Source organism: Thermobia domestica, chromosome 10 (assembly GCF_964235325.1).
Source record: "Thermobia domestica chromosome 10, izTheDome1.hap1.1, whole genome shotgun sequence".
Taxonomy (NCBI): domain Eukaryota; kingdom Metazoa; phylum Arthropoda; class Insecta; order Zygentoma; family Lepismatidae; genus Thermobia; species Thermobia domestica.
In genome coordinates, this window is record NC_137463.1 from 176234358 (window position 1) to 176249850 (window position 15493).

Consider the following 15493-nt stretch of genomic DNA (forward strand, 5'->3'; position numbering starts at 1 on the left):
CAGATTGAAGAATAGAGGTTATACTTTACAAAAAGAGAGATGCTCCATTAATATTTCTTTCTTTTATTTTTCAAAATTTTCTCTCTCTCTCTCTGATATTTTTCTCGTGATCAATTATACAGGCAACATTAATTTATGTATCCTCTAAATTGGAAAGATTACTTGGAAACGTGGTAAAGGCATAATCTACTTCAGATATTAACCTTGCCTGGGAAAGGAAGGACTGTTTTGTGGGATTAAGTGGCAAAACGAAATCTTGTCCGATTAAAAGAACACATAAAATTGTATTTACATGCAAGCTTGCTGGTACTTTAACTGATGGAGCAAATTGTTATTAATGATATAAAATACATCTTTAGCCTAATTTCCGTAGAAGCTAAAGGAAAAGGACAAAGTAACGAATTTAAAAAAATGAAATCTTTAAGTTTTACGTCCCACGGTTATGCCGGTTAGGGTAAAGGAGACGGTGATGATGAGAAATGAATGAAATAGTGGAATGAAGGAAGTGGGAGGAAACGGGAGAATCCCGAGAAAACCCACGAGCACGGTGTTTGTCCACCACAAAGTCCACACGGCGCGAGCTGGGATCGAACCAGGGACACCACGCACCGGAGGTGAACGCTCTATCACTGAGCCACCGCGCCCCCCAAAAGTAAGGAATTGATGAAACCACAATATTTCAATGGTGTATAGTGAGTGAGTCAAAAATCTTTGGATTTTCTTTTATTTTGAAACTTGAGAGGAAAATAAAAAAATGTGTTGATGGAAAATAGTAAAGGGAGCCAGAACTTAAAGAATACATGACGACCACTGTCGCCATCTTGAATGCAAGTTCGAAGTTTTAAATAGAAAGGGGAACAAATTGCTTATCAAATAACATCAGCATATTCTTAGGAGCTAAAAAGTGTAATTGTTTCTTTCATATTTTAACACTACTGTATACCATAACACAATTAACACTGAAATTTTGAAAAGTCTCATTGTTACTGATATAATCTCCTATTGTTAGTGATCTAAGATGCTTCTAACAATAGGGACAAAGGGACATAAGATAACAGTTATCCTAGTATACGAGGAAAGCAGCACCTAGTACATTGCAGAGGACTACAACAAATGGCATTCAGAGAGATATTCAGTATTAGACAGTACGATCACATACATGATTCCCAAATTACAGGAAACTGTCATTGTGAAAGATAGGGCACGTAGTGGGCAACCAAGGAGTACTACCAATGATGAGACTGCAACAGCGGCTCTAATATCGTTCCTGAAGAGTCCCAAACACAGTACTCGTCCTCCACTAGTGGAAAATAGAATCACAGTCAGTCTTCTTGTTCGAATTTTGCATACCAATCGTTGGCATCCTTATAAGCAGCATATGCATCATAAGCTAAATTAGGATGACCAAGTGTTCTGCAAGACATATAGAGTTTTGTATGTGGACTACGAACTAACAAAAACTGTATGTCTTGTTTACTCGTAGCATTCTTTTCAGCAATTTATTAATTTCTGTTTCAATGGAGAAGATAATCAGCATAATTGTCGGTATTGGTGCGAAAGTAATCCAATCAGGTTGATCTGGGGAAGGAACAGTACTGCAAAGGTAGTGTGGTAAATAAAACACCCGCATCAATGGTCCATTTTTCATGGATATATATGATGTGTTTTTTAAACTTGAGACAACCTTGTAACTTCTAAACTAACATAGAAAAAATGCTGTAATTTTGTTCTAAGCATACATCAATAAGGGAAAAGAGCTTGACATGCTCTGTAATAGCAACAGATGAACAATTTTACCAACCGAATATAAAGTTATATATTATTTCAAATGACACTACCTCAAAATTATTACATATTTCAAATTTACATGTTGAATGAAAACTTAAAACTTCGCATTTGTTAATTCCAAGTTTCTTAGGGTTGGATACCATGGTAATATATGGGAACGCAATTACGAGGCAATGAAAATTCTTTATTTATTTTGAAAAACAAAAACTTACAAAATATCATATCAAAGTATTTGGAAGTTGTGAACAGATAAACAAATATTTTTTTTTGTTTACAGCACTTTGATGTATCAAAACTTTCTAGAGATATAGTAAGGATTATTAAAGGCGGCAACACTGCTTAAAGTGATGTAATTGCGAGAAGTTCTTTTCGTAATTATAACTACCAGAAGCTATTGGTAAATATTGTTGGTAAAATCAATATTGAAACCGGAAGTAGTAGTAATTTCTACAACTTTAAGCTCTAGACGAGGGAAAATGGTGTAAATAGAAAAAAAAATGAAATATTTCAGTAAAACTTTTCACCCCTTAAGCCCTTTCGGCTAAGGGAGACGATGATTAAAGCAAGTGAATGATGATGGAAGAATTGGTGGAATGAAAAATGTGAGTAAACGGGAGTACTCCGAGAAAACCCATGGACACGATGGTGTCCACCACAAATTTTTTGGCCGGAGATCGAACCAGCGACTTCACACATCAGAGATAAGCTTTCTACCACTGAGCCACTGTGGCCATCTATGGTGGAAGTGGAGCCTATACTTGAGACACAGAGTCTACTTGGAAAAGCAATTTCTTACTATTGTGGTTTTTACTTTGTGGTGATCAACGTGGAAATCGGGATGGTTTTGTTCTACCCAGGCCTGTATCCACGGGGATCTAGGGGTCCGGGCCCCACAAAATTTTTGCTGCCCCCCTAAAATTGTCACGGTAGGCTTGCAAATGAACTATAATATGGTTGGATCGTGCCCCCCTAATTTCTACCGCTTCCCCTACATTTTGGGCTGGCTACTGGCCTGGTTCTACCTCTTCCGGTTTGAATATAGAATTAAGAGTGGAGATTAAACTTATTCTTAGGACACAAAATACGTATCAAAAAGATTGTTTCCTACTATCATTCAACAGTTTTGCTCTGATATCTGTTAATATGCTTCATATGCATTTTCTATTTGTGGACGTAGTGCAGCAATTGAATCTACCTGTAGTGACAAAGTAGGTTTTCTATGGTCTACGATTGCTCCATTAATATTAAACTAAGCTCTTTAAATATAAATACATGTAAAACTACACACTATGTACAGTATTTTTTAATGCATATTTGAAACTCATATACACTATGAATTTGAAATAAATGACTTTCTTTCTACTTACTGTACAGGATCTCCCATTGCTTGTAGAATATGATTGAAAATGAGTTGGCAACTCTTACCTGAAACAAAAGAGACAGGAAGTGAATTATAAGAGAAGAAACAAAGAGAAAGAAAAGCAGAGGCGGCTTTGTTTCAGTGATAAAATATAAACGACATGAGAAGAGGGGGGGGGGGGTGAAGGAAAGGAAGAAATTTGTAGGCAACGCGTTTGGTCATTTCTCCAACTACATTATCAACAGAGGGGAAACTTTTTCTCTCCACCTGTGTGTGCTGGTGGGGCTTTTCTCAACACTTGTATTCTTCGCACAACAAAGAAATCATGGAGAAAAGAAAGTGATACGAGATGAGTTGGGTTTCTGGAGTTAACTGAAAACCACGGAGGACCAGCAGTTGCTACATTATTTGCTTTATTTTAAACTCACATTATACATAGAAGCCCGCAACACCTAACATATTAAAAATAATTGAACAAGTATATTCAAAACTTTTATTAGAATATTCATAAACAGAAACAGAATTCTGTGTTTCATCTGACAATATTATCCCTTTAAAATTATTTTTAAGGCAAATTCTAGACTTTCAGTCAAGCAGCTACACCATCATCCTGTTTATCCTAGAATCATGGTTCGCACCTCATTTTACTGTATTCAGAATAGAACAGCCTTTCAAACGGTACCATTCGCATGTCTCCATCGTGTATCTGAGGCGGGAAAATTGCGAAAAAGTGATTATATGTTTAAATTTTGTTTATACCTTTTTGCCCCTCAGGATCCCGTGTTTTAACGCAAAGAATATTAAAGGGTGCACTGGATGTGTGTGCAAAATTTCAATCTTTTACGTGCAAAAGTAAGCCCGCCAAAAATAATAAAAATAGGCCTAATAAAAGTTCTTTTGCTTTAAGTTATGACATCATACCTTATGTCTCGACTTAGAAAGACATGAAAGCATACGTGACGTGTTCTACAATGCCTCCAGGATTTAGAAAAAGTAAAAATCTTCATTGGTATTTCTTAAATCGAATAATGAAGATTCTACCCTATCACCTAAAAATAGATGATATAATTTTAGGGTAAACGGCACCTGAACGGGACGTGTTATTATCTCCATGATCTTCAAATACACTCTCAATAATTACTTAGGTTTCTAACTCAGCAAGCCACTATCGCACTTAAAATCTCTCAACAACTGGCGTTTCATGGTTGAATGAACTTTCTCTTTTTCCTGAAATCATAGAGATAATAACACATCCCGTTCAGGTGCCGTTTACCCCATATTGTATTCTAATATAGGTAGAGTACAATGGTGAGTTTTAAGTAAAAGCTGCAGTGAACCATATAGCACGTACACGTTGGTTACCTAAATTTCGTGAAGGTTGTAAAAATGTCAAGCCAAGGTCCAGCCACCCCACGGTAATAGATTCTGAGATCATATGACACGCCATTGAGGAAAAGCCATCCACCATCACACAACGATTGTCAAACCACCAGGAGGTGTCATATTGTGCCACATGAGTTGACCTCAGTTCAGCCTAGAGAAGAGTAAATGTGTGCTTACAACTGCTGCAAAATCCACCTGATAATGTGTTTTCTAAAATGGATTGTTACACGCGATGAAAAATATCAGTTCTCCGTAATCCAAGTGTGCAAAAACAATGGTTGAGAAAGGACCAACTTCCAGAACTGATCATCAAACAAGACCGTTTCAAACATAGTCATGTTCAGTGTGGTGGAATTATAAGGAGTTAATTATCTTTGATTTCGATCCTCTCGGTCATAATAACAACTCCGACCTTTACTCCGAACAGTTGGAGCAAATGTATGCTGCACCACACCAAAAATATCCCTGCTACAACAGAAGAATAGAAAACAATACTCAGTTTGAAAAACACAACAAAAATGGCAGGAACTTGTTGGCATCAAAGTGATGCCACGCCCAGCATATAGTCCTGACCTTGTTAATTTGGGTTACTACCTATTTCGATCTATGGTGCACTTTCGGTACATGACATTACGATGCTTCACCAACAGCAGAAGGTGGAAGCAGTGACTGACTTTTTTGCCTCTAAGAACAATATGTGGTATCGACGTGGAATCGAGGAACTGGCAGAAAAGTGGCTGCAGAAAGTCCAACACGGAACACTGAATGTTGACCTGCTTTCATTTTCTGTAATAAATAGAGATATGTTGTATACCATAACATTGCAAGACTTGTGACTTACTCTTGTAATAAAAAACAAGTCATTTAGGTATACAAGTAGAAAATACTTTCCCAATCAATAAGTCAAGTCTCCTTCTTTGATAAAGTCAAAGATTCGTATTGTACAGTATTTGAAAACGAATGGCCCGATTTCAAATTTCACATCTGTGCATCCACGTACCGCCAATGGCTCAAATTTATACCACGTAAACGGTCGTGACTTAGAGTTTCAAATAACTACTGCTAAATTCCATATTTATCTTCCATTTACACGTTTACCTTCATTGTTAACAGATGGTGCCAATGCAATAGGAAAGGGTTCTGTGTTCTCGAATTTACCAAGACTGTGTCCGTGTTTACGATGGACCGCTTTTCGACAACATTATGGAATTGGATATTGATCCACCAATGGCAACGAACACAAAACCGTACTCAGTGTCAATCATTTCAGGAAACTGAGTGTTTATGTGGCAGGAAAAGGGAAGAATTCAGAGCGAAATATGTATAACGAATTCACGAGACTTTACAGCAAAACCTGACCAATTTGGCCCTGAAGAACGGTAGACACTATACAGTTTTGCTTTTCTTGTATATCTAGTGGAAGAGAGCTTTAAGGAAAAAAAATCACTGTTACGTTGTAACTTGAATGATCTCAAAATCAGAATAATCGCAGCAATAAATTGTGTGGAGGAAATCATTGTCAAGTGTTTTTGGGAGGAAGACGTATCTATCGCCTTGATGTTGCCTGTGCAGCAGTTGGACGGCACATGCAGTATTTATTACAATGGAGAGTGAAACTGAAGTCTTATTTCATACTTTGTTAATAATTACCTTCTGAAGCCCATTCGCTATTCTAGGAGAACGAAACGCTATAAAAAAAAAATCAAAAACTGTATGGGCCAAGGATCTTATAAATGAGAGGATCTGCCGTTACCACAAAATCTTGAAGCCATACGTCACAGTTTCGCCACTCCTACTCTGCCCACTCCACCCAATAGGATCGCAATGTTTTGAGCCAACAATCATGGCGGAAACGAAAGTAGCCAATCAGACGATAGCAGAAACGAGAGTAGCCAATCAGACGTGCCGATGCTCGGTTGCTTTCTGGCTTCACCGATTTAATAGGATGAAGATACATATGGGCAGATCCTCTATTTATAACATCCTTGGTATGGACTATATTCATTATTTGCAGTCAATTTGCTGAAGAGCATTATGACTTTGTGATGGGGTGTTCATATCTGATTCTCAGAGATCTTTGGTTGCATGCCAGGAAATGTGAGTGTAAAATAAAATAATATAGAGTTTGTGAGTGACTTGAGGGATAACGGCTATCGTCAAGAATGTTAAATATAACATATTTTTCTAAGACGATACTCCATGTTATATGAAATGTTAGTCGTATGTCATGAGAGCAAATAGAAATATAATTTAAATAAAAATAAAATCTGTCTACACATTTATTATTTAAAATATGTTACAGTTTGTGAGATAATTATAGTGTACAGATCATTGTTTTCATGAAATAACGTGTGCAATGAATACAATCACATTCATAACCAATTATTCGCTATCTCTAACCGTTTTTATTCTCTGAAGATCATTATTGAAATCGCAAGAGGTAGTTAATTTCTACCACTTCCGGTTGCAGTAGACAAAGGAATACTGAGATGAAACCTTTTCTTGCGGTTCTCAATCTACAGAGTCCGCCAGAAAAATGTATAAAAACTCTTTGTCATCCTATATCAGGATACAAGCATTGACAATTGTTCTGTTCAAGTATGTTGTAGTATGGTTTTTCGCCCAACAGATGTCGGGATTGTCATTTGTTTCCAGTTAAAATGATGTAGTACGGTTTTTCGCTCAACAGATGTCGGTACTGTCAGCACGGTTAGTGAGATAAGAAAATGGTCGGAGCCCGCTTTACCTTTGAGCAGCATAAGTACGTTTTGAAGTGTTTTTATCAGGTTTGGGAATGCCAGCGAAGTGCAGAGGAGAGGGGAGTTTGGTACTGAACAACCAACCCGCCTACAATCAAACGTGTTGTTGACTAAATTGAGGCGCATAGAACGATTTACGATATTCATAAAGGAAGTCTCCATTGGTACACTGACCACTGTAGCTGCAGCGTCGTTCGTCATTCTGTTAGGTGTTTGGCCGCCAACGGCCAACATTTTGAATATCTAATGTAAACATATGCTTACTTAAAGGTTTGTAACACATGTTTAAACAATAATTAAATGTAATTAAGAAATATGGTATATATAGGTTTTCTTTTCTTAAACAGTGTATACAATTTTCTGGCGGAATCTGTATATCAAGAAATCTGCATATTTTGCTGTTACTATATTTTCGCTATGGCAATCTGTAGCTTTGTATCGTATGCAGCTTGACTACAGGAAGAAAGGTTGAGATCAAACTTGATGAATTACATGAGAAAGACATTTCTCGTTATCTTTAAACGTTTTTGCTCTACGGAAACCAGAAATATTAGTGGACTTTTACCACTTCAGGTTTTAGTAGGGAAATGAAGTTGGAGGCGGAATCTGTTTTAACAACGCTGAATTGAATCCAAAAATCTGCTACTTGTTACCTCTCACCATTTTAGTTGTATGACGATCAACTCTAAAACCGAAATGGTTGATTTCTACTATTTCATGTTCAAAGAGAGGGTTTAGGGAGGAGAAGAGTTCTGTTCTGTCAGTGGCGGATCTAGAAGGTAAAAACGGGGGGCAGCTTGCACCCAGACTATGATATATATATCTATATATCATATAGATATATATATAACAATAGCTTAAATTAATTTTGTCATTCAAAAACCTGAGGGGGGCTAGGTACCCCAGACCGGGACTAGATCCGCCACTGTGTTATGTAAATATTGAATCGATTTTTTTAAAGTTTACTTTGATGTCTTATTGTTTTTGTTCTCATACCTGTCAACAGAGAAATGGACATTCTCGCCGTTTTGTATCGATGTTTCGGAAGTTTAAAATCGAAACTTAATTTTTCTTCCATATCGAGCGAATTTTTAAAAGGAATATCAGAAATATATCGGTAAGAACTTCTTGATTTGGTGTTGCTCAGTTACAGTCTAGAGGGTCTGTACTGTCACTTGCACAAAAGAGTTTAGTGACCTTCAAAAAAAGAAAATCTAGAAGACAATTACAGAGAAACGTTTAATTCTTTAATATCATCAACACTTGCTTTCACACCACATAAAAAGACAGCTTTTGAAGTCGCTCAGTTGTTCCCTTTGAAACATGTGGAAGCAAGCGAGAATTATTACCTTGATTTCGCCCCTTTCACCCCTTCCTGAATTTCATTCCCCGTCATACCTCGTGTTTCAAACCCTGTTCATCGTTCATTGGCTTCCAATATCCACTGCCTTTTATTGAACGGCGAGGTATGTTAAAAGGGGGAAACAGAGGAAAGGTAAAATGAAAGCATTTTTACAGTGTCCCTTTGCAACACACACACACGCACACACACACACATACATATATATATACACACACACAAGGTTTATTGAATTTTACCCCTTTTTACGTTCCTTTAGTACCTAAGCGACACAAGCACTGACTGCCCCCTATTTTCTCAATCTATCTCCATTTCCTCCCTCTTGAGTCGTTCGTCTTTATCCCTCAAGGTTCATCCAACCCTGGATTGATCCTCAAAATTTCATAACATTCTTCAAGGGATTGAATTTTCCCTCTGTTATGCAGAATTTACCCTTCTCACTTTACATGTATGTGACTGCGTGCTGTGTCATTTTCTGTCTCTGTTTTAACACAATACCAAAAAGGCAGATTCAAATTCGATATTGAAGATTGCAAAATATGAGCGGAACTCTGAAAAATTATTCATTGTATCAAGCGGTAGAAAGTTCTAATAAATATACTGTAGTTGTAGAGAATGGTCTAATCTTGTGTGAATATGAGGTTTACGTAAATTAGATAACGAGATATTGTTTTTCATGAATATAAAATTTACTGAACTTAGAACACTGGTGGACTTAGGAGGAGCGCCATTGGTGCATCTATCTCTCTCACGAACGTTAATCTTCTATGATCAGTTGGTTTTGCTGTGCATAGATTCACATGTCTCTTTCTCAACTATAATGCTAAAATCTGTTTCAAGTAACCATTGAGGGAACCTGATAGGAAACTCCCCAACTACTTACCACAGAGGAGAAGGAGAAGGCAAGTTGTTGACCTTCACAGGGAGGGAAGCTTTTCTATTAAACAGAATCATGTAAACTCTAAACACACGTCAATTCGCTCGCATCTGATGTTGAGAAAGCACTGCTGTACCTTTTACCTTAAACCCCGAATAACAAACAATTACTGTTTGTAATTTTTATCTTGAAGAAAAGTATTGCATGTTTTTTATGTACTAAAGTTTACCCTTTGTCAGGGCCTAAAATTCAACGAAATCACAGCTCCACACTGGAAAAATTTTATATAGTACAGAAAAACTAGTTTAGTCAGCATTTGTTTAGACATATAATCAGTGTTCTGTACAGTACATCATGTTTACCTGCGACCAAAAATTATTATTATTATTATTATTATTTAGGAAAATTTTGGCATCCAGAGCGAACAAAATTAAAGGCACATTAGTATACATATTTAACCCTTAGATTCATGGTATGAAAATTATACATAAATGCATATGCAGGGCCTCCGAGGCCCTGTAGATTTTTCAATGGAAAGAATACGCTTTTAAATCATTTCACCTAAATAACATGCTATGGCGTTTGTAATAATGTATTTTATTAGAACTATAGTCTATTATATATATATATATATATATATATATATATATATATATATATATATATATATATATATATATATATATATATATATATATATATATATATCAAGCTTTTGAACTGTAACTATGCAGCATGTATACCAAGAGCTTTAGTGATTTGATTATTATTGGGATTATAATCCTTTTATGACATTTATATTACCACTACAATGACTTAAGTGACATTAGTTCCTATATCACAATACATAAACTTTTCTAAGCATGTGCCGTCCAGTTTGCAAAGTTCAGTAGTTCAGGAAACGCTGTTCACTTATGAGAAGCATGAGTTACAAACTAACTTACTGTGTTGCTTACAAACGTTTTTTCCACGTGCATGTCAATGTGCTTTTTCTGTGAAGTTCGTAAGGACAGAATCCGCATCTGCTCCTTTTTGGTTCTTGAGCTCTGACTTCTTCTTCGGTTGGCTTGGAAACTCCACACCTTTTCAAGGCATCTTGAACTGACTTAGGTATTGGAAGTCTCATGATCATCTGAGGTTTCACTAATTCTTCTGCGAGTTCTCTAAGAAAAAGACGACGTTTGTCTGTTCTGTTAGGAAAATAGCCTGGATGTTGAGTGGAGAAGACAACATAACTGTTCAAAGCTGCAGTATCCATCATATTCGTCCATAATACAAAAGGCTATCTTCGACTTTGTCTTTTGGAAGTATAGCAACGAACTTTCTGGTCCATTCCGTCGACACTTTCCTTTGTTGAGTTATAGAAACTTATTATTTCCGGTTTCTTCTTCGGATGGTCTTCAACAATGGATTTGTCATGATGCATTGTACTAAGCATAATTACTGATCTGTTCCTTTTGGGTACGTAACTTACAAGAGTGACGTCATTTTTGAAGGCAAAAATTGAAGATCTTACTTCTCTTGAGGGGGATGCTTTCAGCTCCTTCGGGATATCAGGTTTGTTTTGTCTTATTGTTCCCACTATTGTGATTCCTTGCTGAAGCATATCCTCTGCAAGACTAACACTGGTAAAATAACTATCCATTGTTACGTTTCTTGAAGAGTTTTTCACGGTTTGAGTGAGTTCTTTGATAATATTTGTTCCCAAATTTCTTTGAACTGGCTCATTTGGTTTCCTGCCTGTATATACACACCCATCAACAGCGTATGATGATTTGGCATCGCACAACCAAAAGATCTTTATGCCATATTTGGAAGGTTTTTTCGGCATATATTGGATGAAACTACACTTCCGCGAAATGGCACTAATTGTTCATCAATCGTTACAAACTCACTGGGAATAATTACTTTTCTGCAATTATCAAGAAAAAGATTCCACACATAACTAATTGATGCAAGCTTGTCCATTTGCAGACAAACACTTCGTGTACGCTTGTCGTCAAATCTTAGTGCTTTACGGATATCTTCAAACAGGTTGACAGACATTGTTGCTTTGTAAAGAGGATTAGACCTCTCGTCCAGGAGTAGCTCACGAATAGGCACATCCCAACTGTTTTCAACTCCTGCTTGTAACAGAATACCGAAAAACGCATTCATTTCTTCAACGGAAACGTTCTTCCACTGCTTCCCCTTTTTCGTTGCCAATCTTCTCCCTTCCAAATTAGTGCAATGTATAATTTCTTCTATTATTGAATGGGTTATGAAACAATCCCATGCGTCTTTGTGACACGATGTTTTCACTTTCCTTGAAACAGCGGGGGTATACTTTACAATATTATGAGCTCGGATACGTGAAGTAGACGGAGCGTTCTTCTTCCATACTGTTCCATTTACGCTAATGAATGTATCATCTTTCTGTGTTTGTTGTATGCACTCACTGTCACTACAATACTCTGAACCTGATGAGGAATAGTCCTGATCACTTTCCTCACAAGCACTAATAGGCCGAGCCAGGGCCGTGCTGGGATACTAATGAGGGCGGTGGACAAGACTACTAAAAGGGCGCCCATACAAAAGGGAACATATATATATATATATATATATATATATATATATATATATATATATATATATATAGAGAGAGAGAGAGAGAGAGAGAGAGAGAGAAAGAAAGACTTCAAAAAAAGTATAAGTGCTATTTTATATAAAAACACCACCAAATTTGCTTTAGTATTAACGTAAATAGCTAACTTCCAATAGAAACCCTCTTTACTAGAGAAATACTTTTTAGTTCCTGTAATAGCACTTCTGTCAAATAAAAAGAAGCTAAATATATCAACAGCTTAATATACGACGGTCACTACGAAAGTTTTGAGATGTGAAATAACTTAAATACTTAAAATCAATTTAACACTTACATTTTCTCAAAGTATTCAGCATTACACTGTACACACTTTTGCATCCTCGTAAACCACTTTTGGAAGGAGTGTTGCCAGTCTTTTTCTTCAAGTGTTGAAAGTTCATATCGTAAGCCACTACAGCTCCTTCAGGGCTGCAGAATCTCTTCCCACGCATGCGATCTTTGATCCTGGGGAACAGAAAAAATCACACGGGGCCAGGTCAGGGCTGAGCCATAAGTTTGACCTCCGCAGACTCTAAAAACTGAATTGTGATGTTGGCCGTGTGTGCGGACGTGTTGTCATGATGAAGCAGGATCCCACTCAATCCAGTTCTTGGATGCTGTTCCCGAAGCTTCTGGAACACTTTTGTTAGGCAAACAATGGTGTACCACTGAGCAGTAACAGTCCTTTGTTCTTCAAGTGGAACAGTTGCAAAATGGCCAGATTTGGAGAAGAAAGTTGCGACCATCTTCTTCCCCACACTTCGCGGTCGCTTCACTTTCGTGGATGGATTTTCGGCTGGAAAAATCCAAACTGTAGACTGGCGTTTATTTTCAGGGTCAAATTGATAGATCCAAGTCTCATCACCAGTAACAATGTCAGAGACGCGTCGAGAATTTCCTCCATCCAATCTTGCAAGCATTTCTTCACACCATTCCACACGCATGCGCTTCTGCTGTTCAGTCAAAGTGTGAGGCACCCAACGAGATGAAACCTTCCTGAGGCGAAGACGATCATGAAGAATTTTTGTTACTGCTGGCGATCCAATGTTCACTGTAGATTCAATGTCCTTGAAAGTTATTCGAGGATTTTCTCGAATTATTTGTTCCACAGCGGCAATGTTTTCATCTGACACAGCTGTTGCCGGATCTCCAGCTCTCTCTTCATCTTTAAGCGATGTCCGGCCTCTTCTGAATTCACCAAACCACCGAAAAATTGTAGCACGGGAGAGAGCAAGGCCCCCAATGCCCCCTCAAACAGTCAAGGCTTTGTGTCTCGTTCAAACCACTTTTGAAATCGTAAAGGATCATCGCGTGAAAATATTCCCTTTCGAGCTCCAGTCTAGACAGCCGAATACTGCTCACATCAACAAACAAGTGAAGGCGATACGGCCATGCCGATACGCGAGGCGAGTTGAAACTTGCATACCACTATCGAACGCAATTGTTGGAATTCAAATGCTGTGCCACAACAATGCGTATCTCAAAACTATCGTAGTGACCCTCGTAGCTCTATGGCCTTTGGACGCAGGAGGTTCAGTGCCGCGTTTACAAAAGCTCTCCATTGATTTCTGTCTTAGCCAACTGGGCCCAATTTCTGATTTCAATCTCAGCGAGAACCATTTTAATGTTGTCATCCTATCTGCGCCTCGGTCTTCCTAACGGTCGTTTTCCTATTTGGATTTCCAGTTACAACTTTGAAAGCGTTTCTAATTTCTTCCATTCTGGCTAAATAACCTGCCCATTTGAGACTCCTAGACTTGATGACCCTAACAATGTTTGGAAAACGGTATAAAATTATGCAGTTCCTCCTTATGAAGTTTCCGCCTTTCCACATTCCCGTTCCTCTTGGAGTTCGAATATTGGTTTAAGAATCTTGTTTTCAAATACTTTCAGTCTGCAATTTTTCCTCCGAGTCAGTGTATTAGTTTTTGGCTATGTTTTGAGCAAATTGTCAAAGAAATCTTTCCATCTATTTAAGATGCTATCCTAATGAGTGAGAAATGTTCCGTTAGTTTTCTTTAATATATAAGCACGAGATTGATAGCCTTTGTTAAGTTCGTTGATCGCCTTATACATGTCCCGAATGTTTTTGTTTCTATTATTATCTTCAAATTAATTGATTTTAACTTTAAAAGTCGCGTTTCTTTGTTCTAAAAGCTTTGGAAGTTTTCTGCCAGACGACAATGAAATTTTACGTAGTTATTTCGTTCGGATTTTGTAGCCAACGCTGTTCCTTCTGTTTTCGCTTCTCTGCTACTTTAGTGCATTCCTGGTTGAACCATGGTTTGTTCCTACGTATTTCTGCGTGCCCCAACATTTCTTTTGTTGAAATTTTGATGTTATTTCTAATTTCAACCAAGTATTCTGAACACTAGTGCACTCCGAACCTTCTAAAATCGAGATTCTATCCGACACTTCAATCTGGCTCCCCTCTCATCTTACTCTTCTCTATTTGTTTTAATTAAACCGCTCCGTTTTCAGATATTGAATATTTCCTTTATTCAACGATAGTCTCTCTTACTATCACAAGCAACTCCTCTGAACGACCGAACACCAGTTGTGCTAGACTGTTCTTTTTCTGTCTACTAAAACGTGATCAGTTTGAATATGTGTTTTTTTTCATCTGATGAAGTCCAAGTATATTTATGAATGTCGCGATGTTGGAATTTTGTAATCTTCACGGTAAGGTTTCTTGGTGTTGCACAGTTCACGAGTCTAACGGCGTTGTCATAACTTTCCTTATACAAACATTTATTCCGTATAATCGGTTTGAAAATATCCTCTCGTCCTACCTTCGCATTGAAACCGCCTAACAGAATTTTCATATGGTATTGCAGGAGATGATCAAATACCCGTTCTATTCTTTCGTAAAAACTGTATTTTTTTGTCGCTTTTCTTATTTTCTGTTGGTGTGTGCATTTAAAACAATAATATGACGCCATCGACCCTTATGAGAAGTAAAAGAAAATCTATCATTAACAAATTCAACCCATGTAATTGCTGATATTGCGTATTCGTTTGTAAACGAAAAGCCCTGTTCCTAATTGGTAATTTTTAATTCGTTCCCCGTAAAAGAACGTAAAATTTCCCGACTTGACTCCTCCATTTCCTTCCCATCTAACTTCCTGATATCCCACTAGGTCCATCCTCTATATCTAAACTAATTCTTTACAAATTTTAACGCCCCTGCCCTATAGAGACTTCTTGTATTCCATGTTGCAAATCTCATGTCGATTTTACTTTGCTGAGTTCGTGCCAAGTTATCAGTTCTGATCCGAGGATTCTGCGAACTTATCTGAACAATCCTTTTTTTTACAGGATGAGGTTGTTAGCCCCCACACCA